Source organism: Myotis yumanensis, unplaced genomic scaffold (assembly GCF_028538775.1).
Source record: "Myotis yumanensis isolate MYYU_CA2020_CCGP unplaced genomic scaffold, mMyoYum1.0.hap1 SCAF_1, whole genome shotgun sequence".
NCBI classification, from domain to species: Eukaryota; Metazoa; Chordata; class Mammalia; order Chiroptera; family Vespertilionidae; genus Myotis; species Myotis yumanensis.
Genome location: NW_027223752.1, coordinates 35758191 through 35782391, shown reverse-complemented (window position 1 = coordinate 35782391; position 24201 = coordinate 35758191). Strand labels below are relative to the sequence as shown.

The 24201-nt window shown below is 38.0% G+C and overlaps 1 protein-coding gene across 15 annotated transcripts in view; it reads left to right on the top strand.

Moving 5' to 3' along the window:
• GPHN (gephyrin) overlaps positions 1 to 24201 on the top strand; it is a 452278-nt gene that overhangs the window by 92371 nt on the left and 335706 nt on the right. The window lies entirely within an intron of this gene.

Genomic DNA, 24201 nt, shown 5'->3' with positions numbered 1-24201 from the left:
TTGAAGAATTTTAAAGGTTTTAATTTTTAATGTTTTTGCTCATGGGCAATTCCATACTTTAATATAATGTCACTTTCTATTCCTTGAATTAATTTATTTTTGCAGTTGTATATTTACTGGGAATTATGTATACTATTTTCTATATGAACATACCCTCCCAGAAAGATCACCTTTTATTGGAAAAAAAAAAATCAAGACTAGTTAAGCCCTGGGCAGCAGAGAAAAGAAAATTGAGTGCTTAGCAGTGTTTTCATATATATATATATATATTTTTTAATTGATTTCAGAGAGGAAAGGAGAGGGAGCGAGATAGAAACATCAATGATGAGAGAGAATCACTGATTGTCTGCTTCCTGCATGCTTGCTACTAGGGATCGAGCCTACAATCTGGGCACGTGCCCTTGACTGGAATCGAACCCAGGACCCTCCAGTCCATAGGCCGATGCTCTATCTATTGAGCCAAACTAGCTAGGGCAGTGGTGCTTTCTTTAATGATGTATAATGTATTCAGTAAAATATATATTAACAGGAAATATTAGTCTTCCACATCACATGTAATCTATACTCCCACAAATTTTGTAAGTAATTCATTGAGAATTTTGTGAGGAATAAAAAACAAAAATTTGTTGAACCTGAAGGTTATTGATTCCTTAATTATTTTTTATTCATTTAAAAATATATACCATAGTCATAGATACAGAATTTTGAAAATGATTGAAAATTGAAATTTTTAATGTAATGAATTCAGAAATGACTTCCCAAAACCAACTCTCAACTATTTTTCTTTTCTTTCTTTTTTTGTTTGTTTTCTTTTTCTTTTTTTTTTCCAACTATTTTTCTTAATCTCTCTTTTTTCCTAATCAAAAGGATTTCCTATATTTTTTCTTCAGGGTGTTTATTCCAATGAAGACTGACAGTTGTCCTTTCAGTCCTATAAATAATTAAGAATATAATTAGTATATGTGAATATAAATATTCCTAGTCAATGAATGTTGAGTAATATTTATTTAAACAAATCAATTAAATCCATTATTATTTGTAAGTTGTATTTTTGTGTAATAGGATATATATCTGTTTAATGCAATATTTGTGGAAAATAATATGCTCCTGTGGAATTTATTGATATAAAAGCTGTGGAGAATTATACTTCAGTTAGAGGCCCAAAGCACGAAATTTGTGCAAGTGACTTGGCCCTGGCCCCCACCCACCGCCACTGTAGCCGGTTGCCTCTGCTGCCTCGGCTGCCTCTGCTGCAGCCCCCGCCCACTGCAGCTTTGTCCAGAAGGAAGGGCGTCCAGTATAATTAGCATATTATGCTTTTATTATTATAGATAGTAGATTAAAATAATGAATAATAGTGTTTTGAGAGAATTTGGTACTTCTTTCCAGAATGTAGAATATTTATCATATAACCTGTAACTAAATTCTAAATCTAAGCTTAGTATTTTAAGAAAAAATTATCTCAGATCACTACTGCATTGAATGGACAAAATAATTTTGAGTTTTCTGTTTTAAAGTACCCAGATACTATCTTAATTAAGAATTATTTTCGCCGAAACCGGTTTGGCTCAGTGGATAGAGCGTCGGCCTGCGGACTGAAGGGTCCCAGGTTCGATTCCGGTCAAGGGCATGTACCTGGGTTGCGGGCACATCCCCAGTGGGAGATGTGCAGGAGGCAGCTGGTCGATGTTTCTTTCTCATCGATGTTTCTAGCTCTCTATCTCTCTCCCTTCCTCTCTGTAAAAAATCAATAAAATATATTTTAAAAAAAAATTATTTTCTTAACTTGGCATTAGCCTAGAATGTAAGAATCTAGTGAAACTTGGTCGGTGTGGCTCAATAGTTGATCATCAACCTATGAACCAGGAGGTCATGGTTCAATTCCCTAAGAGGGCACATGCAGACTTAATCCCCACTGTGGGGCATGCAGGATGCAGCTGATCAATGATTCTCTCTCATCATTGATGTTTCTATCTCTCATACCCTCTCGCTTCCTCTCTGAAATCAATAAAAATTGTATTTAAAAAAGAGAATTTAGGGGAAAATACTTTTTTATTTTGCCTTTGCCACTTTGATTTGGAAAGAACTTTTTCTTTAAGATTTATGTAAGTCTTTCAAAACTCAGGAAGAATAAAAAAAAAACAAACCTGAATAGGCCGATAACTACCGATGAAATTGAAGCAGTAATCAAAAAACTTCCAGCAAACAAAAGCCCTGGTTTGGCTGGCTTCACAGGGGAGTTTTACCAAACATTCAAAGAAGAACTAAAACCTATCCTCCTCAGATTATTCCAAAAAATTCAAGAGGGAGGCACACTTCCAAGCTCTTAGCCAGTATTATCCTAATCCCAAATACAGATAAAGACACTACAAAGAAAGAGAATTACAGGCCAGTATCCCTGATGAACATAGATGATAAAATCCTCAACCAAATTCTAGCAAATCGGATCCAGCATTATGATCATACACCATGACCAAGTGTGATTTACTCCGGGGCTGCAAGGCTGGTAAAATATCTGCAAATCAATAAATGTAATCCATCACATAAACAAATTGAGAGACAAAAATCACATAATCATATCAATTGATGCAGAAAAAGCATTTTGACAAAATCCAACACCCTTTCTTGATAAAAACTCTCAGCAAAGTGGGAATAGAGGGATCATACCTCAACATAATATGAGTCGTATATGACAAACCTACAGCCAACATCATACTCAATGGGGCAAAAAGTAAAACCGTTTCCCCTAAGAATAGGAACAAGACAGGGATTCCCACTTTCACCACTCCTGTTTGACATAGTACTAGAAGTGCTAGCCTTAGCAATCAGACAAGAAGAAGAAATAAAAGGCATCCAAAATGGAAAAGAAGAAGTAAAACCATCATTATTCACAGATGACATGATATTATACATAGAAAATCCTAAAGACTCCATCAAAAAAGCCACTAGACTTAATAAATATATTCCATAATGAGCTGGATAGAAAATTAACACCCAGAATCTATGGCCTTTTTATACACCAATAATGAAATCACAGGAAGAGAAACCAAAAACAATCTCATTTACCATTGCACCAAAAAAATTAAGAAACCTAGGATAAACTTAACTAAGGAGGTAAGAGACCTGTACTCGGAAAACTACAGGACGTTGAAGAAAAAGGTAGACATAAACAAATGGCAGAATATACTGTGTTCTTGGATTGGTAGAATCAACATCATTAAAATGTCCATACTAGCCAAAGCAATCTACAGATTTAATGCAATCCCCATGAAAATACCAATGGCATACTTCAAAGATCTAGAACAAACTCTCCAAAAATTCATGTAGAGTAAAAAAAGACCCCTAATAGCTGTAGCAATCTTAAGAAGAATAATGTTGGAGGGATCACAATACCAGATATCAAAGCTATATTTCCAAGCCACGGTTCTCAAAACTGCCTGGTACTGGCACAAGAACAGACATACAGACCAATGAAACTGAACAGAAAACCCAGAAATTGCCCCAAGCCATTATGCTCAATTAATATTGACAAAGGAGGCAAGAGCATACAATGGAGTCAAGGACAGTCTCTTCAATAAATGGTGTTGGGAAAATTAGACAGGTACATGCAAAACAACGAAACCAGACCACCGACTTACAACATACACAAAAATAAACTCAAAATGGATAAAGGACTTAAACAAAAGATGGGGAACCATAAAAATCTTAGAAGAAGCCATAGGCAGTAAAATATCAGACATAGGTCGTAGCAATATCTTTACTGATACAGCTCCTAGGGCAATTGAAACTAAGGAGAAAATAAACAAATGGGACTACATCAAAATAAAAAGTTTCTGCACAGAGAAAGAAACCATCAACAAAACAACAAGAAAGCCCACTGCAGGGGAGAACATATTTTCCAATGTTATCTTTGATAAGGGTTTAATCTCCAAAATTTATAAGCAACTCATACAATTTAACAAAAGGAAGATAAACAGTTCAATCAAAAAAATGGGCAAAGGACCTAAATAGACTCTTTTAGAAAGCATACATACAGAAGGGCAAGAGATATATGAAAACATGCTCAGTCACTAATCATCTGAGAGATGCAAATCAAAAGTGACAAATTCATATCGTTAATCTGATGAAGCTACTGGAATAGTATGATAGACCCTCTGTAATTTATTCAAACTGTATATAATATACACCCCAAGATTTTTTTTATTGTAGTAAAATAATTATTGGGCTTGAATGAATTGAGTGAACATATGAAGGAGAGATGCTTTGGAAGAAGAGAAAGTTGTGAATTCCTAAGCAAGACTTTCTAGACTTGGGGAGTTCTGGTCAAGTTGGTAGCATGAGTGAATGAGGTACTTGGAACCTCCCACAATCACATCAAAATTGTAACTAAACTACAGAACAAGAATCATTCAGTACCCCCTGAAATCTAGTAAACAGAAGTCCTACAACTAAGGACATAAAGAAGCAGACACATTGAGACTGGTAGACATGGAAAGGGCTGGTCCCACACACCTGTCTGGTAGTAAAAAATTGGTAGGGATATTGAGGTTATCGAGGTTCCCCTCTGAGGAGCCAGGGGTCCCAGCTCCACACCAGAACCCCCAGTCCAGGATTTCAGTGCTGGAAAGAGAAATCCCTATAACATATGACTGTAAAAACTAGCCTGGATGGTGACTGCATGAGATGGAGAGCTTCTGGAGCCCCAGGCACTCCTCTTAAAGGGCCTGAGCACAGATTTACTTGGACTCACTCTATCTGAGCTGTGGCACCACTGGGGCAGCAGCTTGAAAGGCATCAGAACATATGGGGAGGAACAGAATTATCTGGCTTCAGGCCCAGGGCTGGAGGGGCAGTTTTCTGCCAGGCAAAAGTGCTGGCAGAGGCCATTGTTCTTTTGCCAAGCCCTCCCCCCACAGAACTGACAGGTGCTATATCTGTCTTTCCAGCAATCTCGCTAACACTGTGTGCCACCCTGGTGATGTCCTTAAACCCACTCCATTCAATTTGTAGGCTCACCCAAGGTTTTTCCAGTGGCTTTTTCATACAAATGGCCTCTCTTGGCTCATGCTTCCAACTTAACTAAAGTTTCTTAAACAAGCAGCATTTGACCTCTGCATATCCCATACCCCTTGCTAAGTGGACCTAGCCTTGGCATTAGTGCAGCCAGCCTTGGTTCACATATTGGCGTCTCTCAGGCTTATCCAAGCCCAGCACAAGTAGCGGCCATAGCTCATGCCTGGTGTTCCCTGGCAGGACATAAGTGATAGTCTGCACTTACCAGGAGGTCTCATAACAAGTGTACTGATTGGATAGCTTTAGACCATGCCAGATTACAACCCAACCACTTCCATGAGTGACATACTCAAGGGTTGGACTCAGAGGGCACAAAAGCCCCACTGAAGCAAGTCTGCTCTGTAGGGTTGGCTTCTGCACATCAGATCCTCCATAGTGGTCATGGCCAACCCTATCAGCCAAATGGCCTAAGAGTCAATTCCAGTGATGTGCCATCAACATTCAAAGCTGAACTAAAACAGGAGGGTGCACAAAGACCACACAGGGGGCACGCCTGGTACACCTGGCTCAGGTGGCTTTGGATGCTATGCCACTGGGCCCTATAGGACACCTCCTGTATGAGGGCATTCTTCCAACCTGGGAGTCGTAGCAGCTCTACCTAATACATAGAAACAAACACCAGGAAGCAGTCAAAATACAACAACAACAAAAAAACAGGTCCCAAATGAAAGAACTGGAGAAATTTCCAGAAAAAGAACTTAATGGAATGGAGGTACGCAAACTACCCAGATACAGAATTCAAAACAATGGTTGTAAGGATGCTCAAGGAACTCAGTATAGCATTAAAAAGGACATGGAAACTCTAACAAAGAGCGTTATAAATGAAGAATACACTAACTGAAATGAAGAATACATTACAGGGGATCAACAGTAGAGTAGGTGAAGCAGAGGATTAAATCAGCAATTGGAAGATACGTAAGCAGCAAATACCCAATCAGAACAGCAAAAAGAATAAAGAATCCAAAAAAAAAAAATGAGGATAGTTATAAGGAGCCTCTGGTATGACTTCAAGAGTATCATGGGGGTTCCAGAAGGAGAAGAGAGAGAGAGAGAGAGAGAGAGAGAGAGAGAGAGAGAGAGAGAGAGAAATAATTGAAAACCTAGGTGAGGGCTCTGACCAGGTAGCTCAATTGGTTAAAATGTCGTCCCAATATGCTAAGGTTGTGTGTTTGATCTCTGGTCAGGGCACATACAAGGAGCAACCAATGAATGCATAAATAACCAGAACAACAAATTAATCTCTTTCTTTCCCTCTCCCCTCTTCCTCTCTCTCCCTCTAAAATCAATCAAAACACTTAAAAAATTATTTAAAGACAACTTATATGGAAAAATAAGGATGTAACCTGATGAAGGCAATACACATACAAGTTCAGGAAGCACAGAGAGTCCCAAACAAGATGACTCCAAAGAAGCCCACACTAAGACACATTATAATTAAAATGCAAAAGCTTAAAGACAAAGTGAGAATCTTAAAGGCATCAAAGTAAACCAGTTAGTTACCTATAAGGGAGTTCCCATAAGGCTGTCAGCTGATTCTCAACAGAAACTTTGCGGGCCATAAGGTATTGGCATGAAATATTCAAAATGATTCAAAGCAAGGACCTATAATCAAGATTACTCAGCAAAGCTATCATTTAGGATTGAAGGCAAATAAAGCATTTCCCAGACAAGAAAAAGGTAAAGGAGTTTATTACCACCAAACCAATATTAAAAGAAATGTTAAAGGGTCTTTAAGAAGAAGAAGAAAAAAGAAGATGCCATCTTTCGTTTATCCTTTCATCCATCAGTGAACACTAGGTTGCTTCTAATTTTTGACTATTTTGAATAATACTGCTATGGACTTAGGTATACTAATATCTGTTTGAGACCCTTCTTTCACTTCATTGGTTATATACCCAGAAGCAGAATTGCTGTGTCATATAGTAATTCTGTTTTATTTTTTATTTTTTAAAGAACTACCATACTATTTTCCTTAATGGTTGTATGGTTCTATATTCCCACCAACAATGCGCAAGGGTTCTAATTTATCCACTTTACCAACCCTTTTTATTTTCTATTTGTTTGTTTGGGTTTTCTGGAGGTTTTTGATAGTAGCCATCATAAAGAGTGTGAGATGATATGGTCTTGGCATTTTTTAATTGGACTTCACATATTGTCTTTAGTAATGATTTTGATGCAACTCATCTATAGAGTAAAGAAAAATAAAACGTATTTATGTTTTATTATTATGGTATTTTGGTATATTGTGATGTAAACTGTATAAAACCATGGTGCTTATTTAGTATAACAAATTCTTTTCACTATCATTATGAAGATTATAAAGTACAAATAGGTCCATAGTAATTTTGTAACAACAGCATTTTAATCAATTCATCTTCCTTATTTTGTATTGTATTACTTGTTTTATATTGCTACTGCTCTTGTACCTCATCTAAAGGATTTCTTTTGAGTAAAAAAAAAATCTGTTTTAATTAGAAGATGCCAGATTGGAAGTGCAGCACACTAATTATAAAAAAACAATCTGCTAGTTTAAATGTACTTTGATATTATAGATCATTAATGGTTGATAATGGTCTCTCATCTTTAAGAAGAAAGATAAAATTGGACAAAATAGTTACATATGTTTGTAAATTTCTTAGGCATCAAAGTGTTATTTACCTTTATGTACTTTACAAATTTTCATCTTCGGTGGAAACTGTTCTTTGCATGGTTCTGAAACACAGCCTTATCTGCTTTAGTATACTTGTCTTCACCTTACAATCTGATTGAATGATATTTTGGTTCCTTGGATCATGTCATTAAATATGAAGGAAGACAGGATTCTAGGCTGGAAAGCAATCATATCTAAATATAGCCTGTACTTATCTGCTGGTGTTAAGACAGGTTGCTATGGTGAATTGAATTTCTTAAAAATGCCAGTCAGCAGAGGATAAACAGTGGTTTTTGAAGTGGTTATTTTCCATATAGCTGTACATTCTCATACTGCATTTCCAGGTAGATGAATTTAAATTTTTAATTGTCTATTTATTAAATTTCAATTTAGACTATCTTTGAGACCTTTAATATTTATTGAACAAATTGAAGAGTTTTTATATTGTTATCTTTTGGTACTCTATAAATAAATTTTATTTGATGTGGAAAAATACATTTTTCCAATGACAGCATTTTAAACATTACTGATCATTCACTTTACGTTGCCACCAAGTGTTTGCTAAATCTAAGACAAGCTACCAAAGCTGCCTTGTTTATAATAATATATCTGAGTTTTTATCATTTTTAATCAGACTCCTTTTTAGCTTATATATTTTTGGTCTGTAAAGTATATGTTGGGATAATACAGCTTAACCTGGACTGGTGCTATGGTGTTGTTGTATGGTCTATGTCGGAACTACAAATCCAAAGACTTTAAATTCCACTTTGGTTTTGGAAGACTTTCCTCATTTCCATCATTCCAAACATTCCTGAGAATGTATGTATAATTCAAGAGTAGAATTAGAGAGTTTGTGTAACTGCCATTATCTTCTCTGGTCTTTTTTGGCTTTAGCTTCTCTTACTGCATTCAGGCTTTCTCTATGAAACCAGTATAATGACTGCCAACTTACTCGAATTTCCTTCCTTCTAGCTCCATGGTCTCTCTTTAATTCTAGCTCTAAAATGTAAAATCCCTTGGAAGAGTTATAATTTTGTTAATTTGGTCGTGTACTCAATTACTGTGGGCAGGGTATAGGCTATATTAATTGACTAGTCATAGGACAAATGCCTGAGGCCAGAATAGTGGAATACCTTAAATAAATGAGGGAGGAGGTAGTCCCAGAAAAAAATAGTGGTAAAACCAAGAGATGTGTGCTATACTAATTCTCACTTGTTAATTTAAGGAAGAACTAATACGTTCTCAAGAAGTGTTATTACTTTAACACAAAACATTTTGCTGTCTGGGTATAGTATCTCATTTAGATAGGTATTGGTAGTATCTATAATAATTTTAAAGGACTACATAGTTTAATTAATTGATAGTAGTTATTTACTTGCTAATGGTAATACATATACATAAATGTGAACCAAATCACTTGAATTCATTGATTTCAACTGGCTAGACAGCAGGTGGAATAAAAACAGATTATTACTGTTTTTCCATATTTCTTTCTTAAAAAGAGGATCTTCACCACTATAAATCAAAAAGGGAAAAGGAGTCAAAGATTCTCATTTACCATTCCATTATAATACTTTAACCGGGAATATTATTATAGGTCATATAAAAGTTTAATGGGAACACAGATGAATTATTTCAAGAAGAGGTGATCCTTAAAATGAAATGATCCTTTTTGTTTAAAAAAATTGAGGGAGGGGAGAGAGAGAGAAGAGAGGGAGGAATGGAGAGAGAGAGAGAGAGAGAGAGAGAGAGAGAAAGAGAGAGAGATATTAAGAGGAAAATGGAAACTCCATGAGTATATTATGTAGTTTAGAAACCCAGTTTAGCTGAAGACGAATAAGGACCTAAAGGTTAAAACTAATGATTAAAACAAAATTTTGATAGCTGTGTGTTTCATTAATCTAGAACACATCAACACATCTGACATTGATGCTCAGAGTAAACAAATGGATGATTGCATTGTGTACATATATTAGTTTTTTTCGTTTTTTTTTTTTTAAATCTTTATTGTTGAGAGTATTACAGATGTTTCCCTTTTGCCTCCCCATTGTCCCCCTCCACCCAGTTCCCACCCCTCCCAGGCCTTCACCATCCTATTGTCTGTGTCCATAAGTAATGCATATAAGATCTTTGATTAAATCTCTTCCCGCCCCCCCCCCCACCCCACCCCACTTCCCTCTGAGATTTGTCAGTGTGATCCATGTTTCCATGCCTCTGATTCTATTTTATTCACCAGTTTATTTTGTTCATTAGATTTCTTGTGTGTGTTTTTTTTAGATTCAATCATTGATAGATATGTATTTATTTCCATTTTATTATTTATATTTTTTATCTATTTCTTCTTCCTCTTCCTCCTCTGCTGGTGTGTGTTTCTTGGTATCTGCAAGGGATTTCAGGAATCTGGAGAAGGGGCTGCGGCGTAAATTCTTAAAGAGTCCAGAGATGAAACATAATTTTGGAAGGTATTTTGGGGAGCCAGAGAAGACTTAGCTAAAGGAACCAAGTTCTCTGAATCTCTGGACCCCTTGCTTTTTATTAACACAAATTGTCCTAAAGCAAGGTAGATATACATATCAAAGGTCAAGGTTTAGTATACAGAATCCATTGTTAGATTGGAACTGCCTACGGCTGTTCAAGTATTTGGCCAGCAGGAGGCAATAACATGTAGATTGAAATGCCCTCAGCTGTCTGGCAGCGAGCAATCATCTAAGCAGATCTTTAGGTGTGCGGAAATGCCCTCAGCCATTCCAGATGATTCAGCCCTGCTGACATGCTGGAATTAGCTTCCAGCACTCCTCTTCCTCCTCCACTTCCTCTTCTTAAAGAATACCCTTCAACATTTCATATAATACTGGTTTGGTGGTGATGAGCTCCTTTAGCTTTTTGTCTGTGAAGCTCTTTATTTGACTTTCAATTCTGAATGATAGCTTTGCTGGGTAGAATAATCTTGGCTGTAGGTCCTTGTTATTAATCACTTTGAGTATTTCTTGCCACTCCCTTCTGGCCTGCAAAGTTTCTATTGAGAAATCAGCTAACAGTTATATGGGTGCTTCCTTGTAGATAACTAACTGCTTTTCTCTTGGTGCTTTTATGATTCTCTCTTTGTCCTTGGCATTTTAATTACCGTATTTTTCTGTGTATAAGAATGCTATTTTTTTTCTAAAATTGTTAGACTGAAAATTGAGGGTCGTCTTATACACAGAAGTCCACTGAGGAGGGAGCTGTGTGGGTGCATAGCTGCCCATACCTTGTCAAACAGGCTTCCTCCAATCACAAGCCTTATTGTTATTGGCATCAGCTGATGCCATAATTGGAGGTGGGGGGTAGAGGTGGAGATGCAACAGGGACTGGAGAGTTCTGAGCCCATAAAGATATAAAAAAATAAAAAGATAAATATTGGTAAGTGATTTTCTTACTCTGCAAAATTCAAAGTGAATATAATCAGCTATGCAAAAGAGTATTGAAATAGAGCTGCAGAGAGTTAATTTGGACTGCCTCTCACTGAGTGTATGATCAGACAGTGGAGAAAATAGGAAGAACAACCCCTTAAGATGGCAAAAAAGAAGAATGCATTAAGAGCAAAACCAGCAAAATGTTTAAAATATTGATTTCTTAATTTTGGGTTGGAAAAGTGGGGGATGTCTTATACATGGGGGTGTCTTATACACGGAAAAATACGGTATGATGTGTCTTGATGTGGGTCTCTTTGGGTTCCTCTTGTTTGGGACTCTCTGTGCTTCCTGGACTTGTAAGTCTATTTCTTTCACCAGGTAGGGGAAGTTTTCTATCATTATTTCTTGAAATAGGTTTTCAACATCTTTCTTTCTCTCTTCTCCTTGTAGCACTCCCATAATGCGAATGTTGATACCCTGGAAGTTGTCTCAGAGGCTCCTTCCACTATCTTCATTGTTTGGATTCTTTTTGCTCTTCTGATTGGGTGTTTTTTGCTTCCTTATATTCCAAATTGTTGATTTAATTCTCAGAATGTTCTACTCTACTGTTGAATCCCTGTAAATTATTCTTTATTTCAGTTAGTGTATGCTTAATTTCTGACTGGTCCTTTTTATCACTAAGATCCTCAAAAGTCTCATTAAGTCCCTGGTTGCTCTCATTAATTCCTTTGAAGCTCTCATTTAATCCCTTGAAACTCTCATTAAGATCCTTGGTAACCTTATAACCATTGTTTTGAACTCTGTATCCAGTTTTTGCTTGCTTCCATTTCTTTAATTTGTAACATGTTTCTTTGTTTCTTCATGTTGGCTACTTCCCCGTGTTTGTTTCTATGTATAGTGGGGCCTTGACTTATGAGTGTCCTGACTAACAAGTTTTTCGAGATATGAGCCGTCTCTCGGCCGATTTTTTGCTTTGAGTTGCGAGCTAAAATTCGGGTTACCAGCCAGCTTCAGATACCCCACCGCTAGTTGGCGCAGTGAACGTCACAGTGAATGCCACAACATCAGCCCAGCATCACGTGTCTCACTCGTTCACTTTTTATTTGACATACGAGTAATTTGAGTTACGAGCTCCGTCACGGAACGAATTAAACTCGTAAGTCAAGGCCCCACTGTATTAGGTAGAACTATTATGTCTCTTGGAATTGGAAGAGAGGCCTTGTGTATTAGGTATCTTGTAGGGCCCAGTGGGTCAGTCTCCCCAGTCACCTTAGCTGGGTACTCTAGGTGTGTCCCTGTGTGGACTGTGTGCACAGTCTTGTAGTTGAGCTTTGATTGCTGTTGGCATCACTGGGAAGAATTGACCTCTAGGCCAATTGGCTGTGAGAACCAGCTATGTCTACAATGGAAGAGCTTCTGTGCAGGAGAAATCCCTGTTGAGTAGGACTTGCTTCAGTGGGGCTTTGGTGCTCACTGAGTCTGCCCCTTCAGTGTGTCACTTGTGGATGTGTAGAATTGTAACGTGGTATGGTGTGAAGCTGTCCACTGGGTGCACGGGCGTGGAGCCCTCCTGGGAGGTGCATAGTCAGCCACTGCCTGAATCCACCTGACAGCAGCTACAGAGTGATTTGTAGATGGCTGCTACTTGTATTGGGCTAGGAAGTGCCCAGATGAGACCCAGTTGTGAAACAAGGCAGGTGGTGCTGTTGCTGGATATTGAGCCTTTCATTGATAGGTTTGGGACAACTGTCTCCAGCTGCTGCTTGTTTAAGAGATTTTAGCAAAGACTGAGGCCTGAGCCAGGACTCACAATTCATATGGAAAAACAGCTGCAAACAGCTTAGGTGGGGTTGCAAATTGGATGGGGCGGGGTCTCAGTGGATCATTAGGGTGGAATGAACAGTGTGCTGTAGGCTGATGGAGGCTCAGATGGAGGTTTCAGTACAGGAACAGTGACCCTTGCAAGCACTCCTGTCTGAGAGAAAACCACCTCCAAGTTCCTGCCCTGATACCAAACAGTCCAGTTCCTCCCCATATGACCCTGGATTCCCCCAAAGCTACAGCCTGGCACTGGACCTCAGAGGGAGCAAGACCTTGTAAGTTCATGTGCAGATCCTTTAAGAGAAACACCTGGGACTCCAGCAGCCTCTGTGGTAGTCAGCCACAATCCCTGCTTGTTTTTACAGCCCAAAGTTATGGGGACTTCTCTTCCCAACTCTGGAACACTGGGTTGGGGGTCTGGTGTGGGGCTGTTTCTTACGGGAGTCCTTGGAGATATCCCTCCCGATTAAATAAATGCCACACGTGGGTGTCAGACCACCCCATTTTGTGCTTCCACCCCTCCTGTCAGTCTCAATGTGCTTTCATCTTTATTTCTCTAGTTATAGGACTTCCATTCAGCCAGATTTCAGGGGGTTCTTAATGATGGTTTCTCTGTATTTTAGTTGTAATTTTGATGTGATTTTGAGAAGCGGTGAATACAGGTGTTTACCTACACCACCATCTTGGTTCTCTACTTATATTAGTTTTAGAATGCTGTGCAACAAATCACCTCAAACTTACTGGCTTAAAGCAACACATGTTTATTATCTTACAATTTCCATGAGTCATGATTTTTGGCACGGTTTAACAGGATCTTCTGCTCAGAGTCACCCAATATTACAATGAAGGTATTGGCTGGGTTGCATTTTTATCTGAAGACTTGACTGGGGAAATATTGCTCCAAACAAATTCAAATTGTTTGCAGAATTTTTGTGGTTGTATGACTGAATATCCACCCCCCCTTTTTTTAACTGCATTTTGGTGTTGGCTAGTTTCCATCCAAAGCTTCCATCACCTTTGCATATAATGCTACCTAATCATGGGAATAACTTTTTGGTTAGAAACAAGTCACATGTTCCAAGCACATTCAAGGGGATTACACTAAAATGTAAATACCATTATGTGGGAATTGTTGGGGATCACTTTAGGGTTTGATAGCCTCAATACTTTTGAAATTTTCTTTCCTATATGGGTGTCATATTCAACTAGTTTAATACTGTCAATTTGGAGATGTAAAAACTAAAGTTCAACTAAGTTGTGATTTATCTAAGGCCACCTGACAACCACATATTTGTGCTCTTTCCACTTCCACTTTCTTGGTTTTGGTGTCACATCTATTGGTTTAAAAAATTTTTTCCAGTTTTATTGGGATGTAATTGACATAAAGCACTATATAAGTTTAAGGTGTACAGCATAAAGAATTCACATGTGGTTTTAATTTCTGTTACTAAGTTTATTAAAAATACTAGAGGTCAGGTGCATGAAATTTGTGCAAGGGTAGGGTCCCTAGGCCTGGCCAGTGATCAGGGCCAATGGAGGCCTTCTGGTTGCCGGCTAGAGCCTTTCTTCTGGCTGCCGGCTGGGGCCTCCCTTCATTCCACACCACTCCCTGGTGGTCAGCGCACGTCATAGTGAGCGGTCGAACTCCTGGTCGGTCGAACTCCTCCCAAGGGGACAATTTGCATATTAACCTTTTATTATATAGGATGTTGACTATATCTTAGTTTTGGCCACCTAGACACTGACATTAAAATGTTTAAAATTATATTTTTTTGTATGGCCTATAGGTGTTTGATTTTTGATTATTTGTTATCTCACTATATATATATATATATATATATATATATATATATATGTGTGTGTGTGTGTGTGTGTAATTTCCCCCCTCAAATTATGTTAGGTGTAGGTGAAGTAGAATTCTTGATCCCTTTGGTTTTGTTTTATTTTGATATCTGAGTGAGACTCAACACCTGCAAGAAGAAAAGCCTCAATTGAGTCCTCTATATGAACTCCTCTATGGGATTTTTAGTAGAGGATTGCTGGCTGTGTGTTAGGAAAACAATCAAACAGGTAAAGAAGTTTGCTAAGTATACTTCCCTAACGAGCTTTTTAAGGAACACCTGCGTATGACTCATCCCAAATTAGGAAGAAATAACAACTGAAAAGCTAAGGGAACACCACCATTTGTTTCTTTTCTAGATGTTTTGAGGGTTTAAAAATTTTCAAATATTATTTTTTGAGAGATTATGGAGAATTAAATTACCTCTACCCAGATGGAAAAATCTCCATAGTATTAGAGTATTGGGCAACAGTTTCAAGGAAGCCAGTCCTTTCTACTTCTTTCTGCTCCTACCTAAACAGTGTAGTAAATGATAATTACCCTAATTTTTTGTGCTCTGAGATAAATGCAAATTAAGTTTGGAAGGAAACCTAATTTTAAAATTTAGGATAATCCATTTAAGAAGGAAGGCTGTTTGAACTTGGATTTTTTTTTCCTCCTGGAGCCTTCTATGGTCTAACTTGTGCTCCTTCTATGTGTTAGGTTAGCACCTATCATGCCTTTTACCTATATTATATTATCATTATATGAGCACTGACTGTATTTGTCAATGGAATATAACCTCCTTAAGGGTAGAAACTATGTTCATTTGTAATGTTGTGTCACTAACACTCAATATAGTATTTTATACTTAGTAGTCCTTCCAGAAATATTCCTAAAATAGATGAATGAAGGAATGAATGTGTGATTTAATGACTAAATGAATGTATGGGTAATGAATAGACTAAGAGAGTAACAGACCCAATGTATAATGAACATACCTTGGCAAAACCTGCCTTTTCCTTACTCTTCACACCAATCTGATTCTAACATTCAGCCTTTGTTGGTGTTCCATACAAAAATTTACTCTCAGGTGACCTAATGGCCTTATTTATGATTTACTCACAGGTGACCTGATGGCCTTTGATCAACACAGATTCCTCTGACGCTTTAGCATTTTTGTGTGTATGAGATGAGAGACCTAACTCTAGAAGTAAAAGGAAATGATGACCTCACTAATCCCCACTGCTTTTATTTATCGGTATTTACTGCTCAGAATACTGAGAATAGGCATAACCAAAAATGAATTCTATTTTTTCATAATGAAATCAAGGAAGATCCCTGAAAGCATTTTCAAAGTGTATTTTCTTACAAGTTCATGTTGAGAAAAACTTTTATAGCATAATTTTGGTAGAGGAAAAACATATTTTGAGTAAATCAGTCCTAAATTATCTTATTTCTATGCAAGGCAATAATTTAAAAAGTTAAGAAGATATTTTTATTTACTTTATTTTTAAAGTTCTGTTTTATCACTCCCTTTTTTATGAATCACCAAGAACATGGTCAGACTGGAAAAATATATGAGTTGCAGGTTATGGGATGAGGTGACATTTGTATTCTGCTCAGAATTTCATTTAGCCACCTGGCATTGAGTGTAAATTCTTAGTTTACTTAGATTGGAATCAGCATAATATTAAGTCTTGACCTTTTTAAAGCATAAATTGATGAAATGAAATTAGGATACTTAATTTAAAACATTATCTTTTACTCTATTATTAAGCCATGAATTTAGGGAAAAAACTGCTAGCGTATATATCTTTAAATATCCTATATAATAAAGAGGTAATATGAAAATTGACCATCACTCTGTCACAAGATGGCGGCACCCACAGTGGGGGTGGGGATGGCTGCTCCTCTCGCCTGCCCCCGGAGTCCCCTCAGCCCTGCTGTGGGCCTCGGGTCCTCCTGCACTCCCCACTGACTGACAGCTCGCATAGGCTCCTCCAATGAGCTGCTCATCACTCTCTTCCTCCCTCCCCCAAAGCTGAAGCCTGACTGTGGTGTCCAACAAATTGGAAGTTATAACTCATGTCATTGAGAGTATCCTCCATTCCTCAGCCAGGGCCGGCTACTCTATGCGCCTGCCACCCGAGTCCCCTCAGCGCCGCCAGGGGCCTTGGGTCCTCCTGCACCCCCACTGACTGAGGCTCAGGCAAGCTGCAAATGGCGGTGGCTACTGGCCAGGGCCAGCGGAGGTGCAGGCAAGCCTCAGATGGCAGCTGCCCAGGGCCAGCCCAACGTGCAAGCAAGCCTTGGATGGCGGCAGCCCAGCCACTCAGGGCCATCCCGAGGCGCAAGCAAGCCTCAGATGGTGGCTTCCCAGCCACCCAGCTTCCCAGGGCTGGCCAGAGGCTCAGGTAACCAGGACCAGCCAAGGCTTGCACTGCTGGCAGTGGCAGCAATAGAGGTGTGATCGTCGGGTTGCCTCCCACCCCTGAGGGTTCCTGGACTGTGAGAGGGGGCAGGCCAGGCTGAGGGCCCCTTCCAGTGCATGAATTTTCATGCACTGGGCCTCTAGTACATATACTAAGTGGCCAGATTATTATGACCACCCCATCAGTACTTCATTGGGCCACCTTTTGCCATCAATACTGTGGCAGTTCTTCTTGGCATTGACTCCACAAGATGCTGAAAGGTGATGCGAGGAATCTGACACCATGCCTGAATAGCACTGTCCAGTTCTGTGAGATTTGATGGTTGTGGAACCAGCTGACTGATGGCTCTTTTAACTTTGTTCCACAAATGCTCAATTGAATTGAGATCTGGTAATTGTGGGGGCCTCCTAAGCAAGGTAAAGTCTACCTCACGTTCTTGAAACCACTCGTGCACAATACGAATACCATGGCATAGCGCATTGTCTTGTTGGAAGAAGCCATCTCCATTGGGATACGCCATCAACATGATAGGATGAACTTGATCAGCAATAATACTTAGGTATTTATGCTATTCAGACGTTGTTCCACACAAATTAAAGGGCCCAAATCATGCCAGGAATACATGCCCCAAACCATTACACTGCCCATGCTATCATGCTGTTTCCGCCAAATTCTCACTCTGCCATCTGCATGATGCAACTGGAAACATGATTCATCGGACCACATGACTTTTTTTCAAGGCCCGACTGTTTAATCCTGTGTTCCTGTGCGAATTGGAGACGTTTTATCTTGGTAACTGCAGACAGCAAAGATGTCGGCTTCCATATCCCATACAATGCATTGTATGGCTAATTGGCCTACAAATGTCAGGTGGTCATAATAATCTGGCCACTCAGTGTGTGTGTGTGTATGTGTGTGTGTGTATGTGTGTGTATGTATATATGTGTGTATATGTGTGTGTGTATGTGTATATATGTATATGTGTATACACACACACACACACACACGCACACACACTCATATACTAGAGGCCCATTGCATGAAGAGATTCGTGCAATAGGCCTTCCTTCCCCTGGCTGCTGGCACTGGTTTTCCTCCGGCACCCGGGACCCAGTCCTTTGGTCTGGCCGCAGCGGAGAAGCCAAGCCTCTTCAGTCTTCAGTCTTCAGTGTTCACTCCGGCCCGGAGCCTTCAGTCTTCGCTCCACACCTGCATATGAAAATTAACCGCCATCTTTGTTGGGTTAATTTGCATAGTCGCTCTGATTGGCTGGTGGGCATAGCGGAGTGACACCAATTTGCATGTTTCTCTTTTATTAGTGTAGATAGATATAGATATAGATATAGATATAGATAGATATATATAGATATATGTAGATATATATATAGATATATATATCCATCCCACATTCAAAGGCTGTTAAATCGCGTTGTTCACCCATATCTTCAGAAAAACATCACTTCTACTGTCGTGGTAAACAACCTGCTTCCTGATTTATAATGGTCTGGCCCTCTAGCAACTTCAGCACGAAATTATAGCTAATTTGCCTACAAACATCAGGTGGTTATAATAATCTGGCCACTCAGTGTGTGTGTGTGTGTGTGTGTATGTGTGTGTGTGTATGTGTGTGTGTGTGTGTGTGTGTGTATCTTGATTTTAGAGGAAGGGAGAGGGAGTGAGAGATGGAAACATCAATGATGAGAAGGAATTGTTGATCGACTGCCTCCTGCATGCCCTCCAGTAGGGATTGAGTCCGCAACTCAGGAATGTGCCCTTGACCAGAATTAAACCTGGGACCCTTCAGTCCGCAGGCCGACGCTCTATCCACTGAGCCAAACTGGCTAGGGATATATATCTTTAGTACCTAATGTGTGTCATTTAATATAGTAGGACCTAGAAAATAATGGTGAATAAAGTAGTCATGGTCCTTGTAATAATATTTGTGACTGTGTAATGAAATGGAATTCAGTTTACTCTTTTTTGCTACCAGAAACCTCTGTAAAGGATTGTGGCTTGGGAAAGTGTCAGATATTGCTAAAAATATGTAATCTGAAGTGCAGTTGTCTATCCTGCTGAAGTATATTACATTCCAAATTTGGTCAATTATTATATACATTATTTATAACTGAAATTTAGTTATTTCATTGATTTATTCAGATCAATGACTTAGTCAAGATAATTCAATTTGAGAAAGACACCCAGAATGAGCTGTAGTTTCTTAGTGTTTCCCTTAAAGTGTAATAGCAAAAATGGCACACACTGTTTTAGAGTTGACCTGAGTGTCACTGAGGAAATTGAGACTTGCTCAGTTTGTGTTTGGAATACTGCTTCTAATTCTCCGTGAATTTATTTTAACTAATTTTGGGGAAGCAGGGAGTGAGTAGGGAACCTGATCAGATCTACTACCCTCCTTTCATATCTTTTGAAAATTTTTAAAGTTTTATTTTTTATTGAGATATAAATCACATACATACAATTCACCCATTTAAAGTATGCACTTCATTGGCTTTTAGTGTATTCACAGAGTTGTACAATCATTACCGCTATCAATTGTAGACTATTTTCATTGCCACAGAAAAACACCCTGAACCATTAACAGCTGCTCCTCATTTTCTCCCATTTTACTTTTCCTAGTTAATCATGAATCTATGCATTGCGTCTATATAGTTGGATATTTTGCATAAATAAAATCATTAAAAATATATTCTTTTGTGACTGCTTTCATTCAGCATAGTACCGTGGTCGGCAAACTGCGGCTCACGAGCCACATGCGGCTCTTTGGCCCCTTGAGTGTGGCTCTTCCTAAGCCTTATGAGTACCCTAATTAAGTTAATAACAATGTACCTACCTATATAATTTAAGTTTAAAAAATTCGGCTCTCAAAAGAATTTTCAATCGTTGTACTGTTGATATTTGGCTCTGTTGACTAATGAGTTTGCCAGAATATTTTCAAAGTTCCTCCATGTTGTAGAATATATTAGTATTTTGTTATTTTTTATTGCCAAATAGTATTCCATTGTATGGATATATCATAATTGTTTATCCATTCATTAGGTTAAGAGGCATTTGGGTTTTCCCGCTTTTTGATATTATAAATTATGCTGCTGTTAGCATTCTTGTACAGTTATTATAGGACAGTATCTTTTAATTTCTCTTTCATATATAGCAAGGATTGGAATTGCTTGGTCATGTGGTAACTTAATATTTACCATTTTAAGGAAGGGACAAAATGTTCTCTGAAGTGGCTTTTTGTCACACAATTTTTAAAAATACATAACATAAAATGTACCATCTTAAATTTTTAGTGTGTATTTCAGTGATACTAAGTACATTCATTTTGTTGTGAAATTATCACCACCATCACCTCCAGAATATTTTCATCTTCCCCAGATGAAACTGTACCCATTGAACACTAAACTCCCATTCTACATAAACTCCCATTCTGTGCTCCCCTCCAATTCCCAGGAATTGCTCCTGGCAACCAGCATTCTACTTTCTGTCTGAATGAATTTGACTATTCCAGAAATCTCATATAAGAAGAATCATATACTATTTGTTCTTTTGTGAATAGCTTATTTCTCTTAGTGTATTGTCTTTAAAGTTCATCCAAGTTGTAGCATATGTCAAATATTTCTCTCTTTTTAGGGCTAAATAATATTCCATTGTATGTATATAGCACAATTCACTTATCAATCATCTGTTGATATACCATTGGGTTACTTCCACATTTACCTATTGTGAATGATGTTGCTTATGAACATGAGTGTACAAATATCTCTTTGAGACCCTGCTTTCAATTCATATGGATATGTACTTAGAAGTTAAAATGCTGATCCTATAGTAATTCTAACATTTAAAATGTTGAGAAATTACCATACCGTTTTTCCACAGTGGCTCTCAGTTTGAAGAAATCCCTTTAGCATTTCTTATAAGTCAGTCTAGTGGTGATGAACTCCTTCATTTTGCTTGTCTGGAAAACCCTTCATCTCTCCTTCAGTTCTGAATGTCAGTTTTGCTGGGTGGAGTATTCTTGGTTGGCAGATTTTTTTTTCTTTCTGTACATTGAGTATATTGTTCCACTCCCTTCTGACCTGCAAAGTTTCTGCTTAAAAATCTGCTTACAGCCCAGCTGATGTGGCTCAGTGGTTGTGCATGCACCTATGAACCAGGAGGTCAAGGTTTGATTCCCAGTCAGTGCACAGCCCAGGTTGTGGGCTTGGTCCCCAGGGTGGGGCATACATGTATACATTTTTATAATTATGTATGTATGTATATGTATATGTACTTAATTTTTATTTGAGTAAAAGTTCACACTTCTTAATAAATGTACATTCTTCATGTTTTTTTTAATTTAACATTATATTTCAAAGATCTTTCAATATCAGCATAATCAGAACTCTCTTTTTTTAATCCCCTCATTATTCAGAGTGGTTATATTATATAAAGTCACCATGAACACTGAATAAACAAACACTGAATCATTGCTCCTAGGGGAAATACAGGGCTAGAAAATACAGACTAAGCTTCTGATCAAAACATTTTCATCAACAAACAATAAATAAGCTTTTTTTTACGTGTGTTTCTATTTAAAGACACCTTATTTAACGTATGTTGTTTCATTAACATTGAATTCACAGACCTATCTTCCTTTAATAGCTGTATTGCATTTTGCTCTATGGATATGCCATAATTCAATTAATTAGTCCTTTGTTGATGGTCATTGGGATTTGGTCCATCTTTGCTATTCAAATATTGATATAATAAAAATGCTAGTGCTCATGACATATTTTTCACATGTGCAAGTATTGGACTATAGGAAGTATTCTTGAAAATAGTTTGTCACTTAAAGAATATGTAATCAAAATATCTTTTGAAGTGTTAATAATACCATAATTGAATTTTTTACCCAAATTTTTGTTTTGCCTGTAGTTCATCTCAGAAAGTTCATAATGTAGATTCTTGGAATGCAACATTTTATATCATCTTAAGCCAGTTTTGCTCTGTTTACAATAATCTCCAGCAGTGTAATTTTGGACTCTGTCTCTGTCCAATTGGTTAGTGAACTGCAGTAAAGTAGTATCAGTTCATTGGTAAGTTAAATGTATAATTAATTTATCATTCCTAACAACTTCATGTTTGAGAGAGAAATGGGACATTAAAACAAAATTACATGTTTTGAAATATTATTGACTAAGAAATTAGATTTATATTGGTGGACCCATAAAGCCAGTTTAAAGAAAAAACTATTTTAAAAAATAAAACCGTGTCTTTAAAAATAACAAATACTAAGCATGTGCTTTAAAATGACAACTAAAATGTTTATTTATATTATCTTAAAATGATGAAAGGTCACAAAAACAGAATAATTTTTTTTACATATTTACATGCTTTAAGCAGTTTTTTAGCCAAATTAATCTATAATATTGGTTCATTGATATTTTATTTAAAATGTAATTTTGAAATAGCTTTACTTCTTTAAATTTTTAAAATAAATTGCCTGAAATCTTCAAACAGTATTGAAATGTTTAAATATTTTAGCCTAAGTATTTTTACAGGTGGTGTCTTCTTTTTGCTCCTTTTGGAATTCTTTTCTTTGACAAATATTTTTAGTTGATTAAATTCTTTAAATTAATTTGGTGTGAATATTTATGGGCTTATCTACCATCTTAATAGGGAAAAGGGAGGGAAAGAAGAGAGGGAAAGCAAATGACTGAGAAGGGAAGGAAAAAGGTCATTTATGGGATAGCACATGACTTTCTGGAAAGATAAACTAACTGACCCTTAGGAGACTAGATGTTTCAGATGTGACGGCCCCTGGATCTTTATATATAGATAGTAGATAGGTCATAGCTGAGAGATACTGAATTATTAAAATCTATACTAATAAAAGGGTAATATGCTAATTAGATCCAGAGACCTTCCAGACATCCTTCCGGACAAAGCCATGATGGCGGGGCCAAGGCAGAGGCGATTAGGGGCGATAAGTGCAGGAGGGGAGGGCTGTTGGGGGTGATCAGGCTGGTGGGGGGGCAGTTGGGGGCGAGCAGGCCAGCAAGTGGGGGGGCAGTTGGGGGCGAGCAGGCTGGCAGGCAGAGTGGTTAGGGGCGATCAGGCAGGCAGGCAGGTGAGCAGTTAGGAGCCAGCATCCCGGATTGCAAGAGGGATGTGAGGGATGTCCAACTGCTGGTTTAGGCCCAATGGGATCGGGCCTAAACCAGCAGTCGGACATCCCCCTGAAGGGTCCCAGATTGGAGAGGGTGCAGGCTGGGCTGAAGGCCACCACCCCCCCGCCCCCCCGTATGACTTTTGTGCACCGGGCCACTATTAGGGGTATTTCTCTAATCTTCTGAATAAAGTTTGAACTGTAATGTAGGCCCAGAACCACAGAAAGTAGTATAATAGCATCCATGTAAATTAATATTGATAATTGATGATTTCTGAAAATTATAATCCATGTTGACAGTTTAGTGAACATTTTGGATTACAGCTGCATAGGAATAATGTAAATTTTAATTTTCAGAGGAATATAGTTAACAGGTAAGAATTAATGTACATTCATAAGTTTAAAGTTATTGCTAATTTAATTCAACAAATATTTGAATTCAGTATTTACTATTTTCAGTATTGTGTCAGGCAAGCTGTCTAGCCTCATTAAAGGACAATAAATGTTGTCAACATGCACTCTCAGTGTGGCTGGTAAATGGGGGTCTGGTGTAGAATTTGTGTGAAACTCATAAGAATTCATGAATATCAACTACTTTTAGTAGTTATTTTTTTAAAAATAAGTCACCCACAATTAACAAACTCTGCACCAGGGTCCCTCAGGGTGCTGCCATAGCAAACTCTTAGGGACGCTATACAGGATAGGAGAGAATGTTGAGGGAAATCCAAAAACATCATTTGGACACCACACAATGTACTGACTCAATCAAGGTTGTTCACAGTTTCAACATTAAAATGCACCTTTGACTATGAAGTGTTTGTGATGATGCCAGTGGTTACTGTAATAAA